The sequence below is a fragment of the Onychostruthus taczanowskii genome, unplaced genomic scaffold (genome assembly GCF_017590055.1).
Source record: "Onychostruthus taczanowskii isolate IOZ18803 unplaced genomic scaffold, ASM1759005v1 scaffold144, whole genome shotgun sequence".
In the NCBI taxonomy this organism is placed as follows: Eukaryota; Metazoa; Chordata; class Aves; order Passeriformes; family Passeridae; genus Onychostruthus; species Onychostruthus taczanowskii.
In genome coordinates this window covers 1,036,313-1,038,704 of record NW_024498619.1, presented here as the reverse complement: position 1 = coordinate 1,038,704, position 2,392 = coordinate 1,036,313, and positions in this window count along the sequence as shown.

Below are 2,392 nucleotides of genomic sequence, written 5' to 3'. Positions count from 1 at the left end.
TTGGGCTCCCCTGGTCGGGAGCAGCCAGCTGGATGGAGCTGGTGCTTTGCTGTCCCAATCCTGCCTGGACTGTCTGGAGTAGGCAGAGAGACATTAACATTTGACCCATAGGTCATCCCGATGGGAAGTACCAAGTCTGGAACCCTGAGTTGCATTTATCGCATTTATTTCCTGGTTCAAGCAGGGAGAACTGCATCTGTAAATATTTCAGTAATTATGTGAATATTTTTTTCCATCTTCTGCAAGTCCACTGTGATTTTCACATGCACATCAGAGTTCATCTTAGAGGTTATTCCAACCAAAGCAATTCTGTGATTCTAGGGTTTTCTAGGGAGAAAATATCAAAAAAGAGGACTTGGACAATGTTCTTCTGGCCATCACCTGTGAGTGCCACAGCTGCCCTGGACAGAACAAAGGACTTTGCCCAGTGCTGCTGCTCTCAATGACAGAGTGTTTAAAAACAGATAAAACCTGATGCAGAAAAAAAGAATCAGGAGGGACCTGTGCTGGGGGAGACTTGCGCACAGCTTCACCTGGGTTATTTATTCTAATCCTGCGGTAATCATGATGGTGTTTTGATAATAGCAGACCTTTGTGATCAAAATACCTCTTATTTCAATGATTCAAGGACAAAATGGATGCTATTGTCTCCCTGGATGAATGTGAGGTGTTTTATGAAAGGTACGATCAGTGTGTTCAGAGAATGACAAAATTTTCTTTCCTCTCTTGGGAGGTAACTGCAGCACCGGCTGTGCAGCACTGAGTCCCTTACTCCTGGGTTGTGCTGTGAAGGGATCTGTGTCACAGTTATTTATGTCTGTATTTTAAATATGATTTGAAAAGAGACTGATTCAAAAATTTTCAATGACCCACTGAAATCTGAACTACTTATAGCAAGACAAGAAGTATAATGCTTCAATCAAAATAGCAACTTGGAATGTGTTTTATTAAACAGAGTTCATTTAATACTACCCCAGAGTGCTATGGATGTGAAAACACATTCTTGAATTGGAACTGTCATATCTAGGTAATAGGAATGAAGGAAAAATGGTAATTTTTAATATTGTACATGAATTCTGGTCTCATATAGAACTACCCACAGCATTCCTGCATATTTTCCAAAACTGTTGTGTCCCTGGATCCTGTATGTCACTATGAGGTAAAAATGTTACAGGAAAAACAATACACCCTGCACAGAGCTCTAAGTAAAATCCTGGCAGATTTAGCTTTCCCATCATTCTCTCTGCAGTATTTTCAAGGCGTTTCAAGGGAGAGAAAACAAAACAAGTCTCAGGCTAAGTGCAATTGAAGAAAACTCTGAAATAAGGCATCAAGGGATGCAAAATAACAAAAAAAAAAAGTGGAATCTATGTATAAACTCTGTGTGCTTTTCCCTTGTAAATATTCCTTGATTTTTGCTAGCCATATTATGCAAAAATATTTAAATTAGCAGTTTATAAAAGAGCAGCGCTGCCCGTGTAACACGGATGCCGAATCTATCGGGGACGAGCAGTTGGGAGGTGATGGGACCATTTACATCTCCATTAGTGGATATTTGCAGATCATCCCAAGGAAAACAGGTTTTTCCTTGTCAGCTGGTCGGCATTTCGGGAGTTTAAATGGCTACCAGCCGGAGCGTGAGCGCGGAGAGGCACAAGGGCTAATTTCTCCCGGACGCTCACCGGCTGGGAGCGGGGCCGGCGGCTGCGGGGGCTCAGCGCTCGTTCCGTGCCCGCGCTGGGCCTGGGCCCGGAGCCGGCTCCCGATCCCCCCGGGCCCGCCGCCGCCGGCTCCCGATCCCCCCGGGCCCGCCGCCGCCAGGCACCCACCGGGACATGAAGGCAAGGAGGGACCGGCGGACCAGGGCAGGCGCGGAGAGCGACGCTCCCTGTGCAGCCTTAAAATACGATTAAAAAGAACTTACTAGGTCCTTATTTAGAGAAAGGACAAATCCCGCTCTGTTCACACGGAGGAACTCCAGTGCCTGCATGAATGAATTCTCACCCGCCGTTAGCGCTGCTCCTGCCGGCACCTTCCACCTCCGCCCGAATCCCCGAGACAGAGGGAGGGTGCCAGCTGAGCCCCGAGGGGACGAGCCCAGCATCGGGTTCTGCCCGCGCAGCATCGCGCTCACCGCCCGGTCCGGGCTGGGGCAGAGCCGGGGGATGCGGGATGGGGCAGAGCCGGGGGATGCGGATGGAGCAGAGCCGGGGGATGCGGGATGCGGGATGGAGCAGAGCCGGGGGATGCGGGATGGGGCAGAGCCGGGGGATGCGGATGGAGCAGAGCCGGGGGATGCGGGATGGGGCAGAGCCGGGGGATGCGGATGGAGCAGAGCCGGGGGATGCGGGATGGGGCAGGGCTGGGCGGCGGGGGATGCGGGATGGGGCAG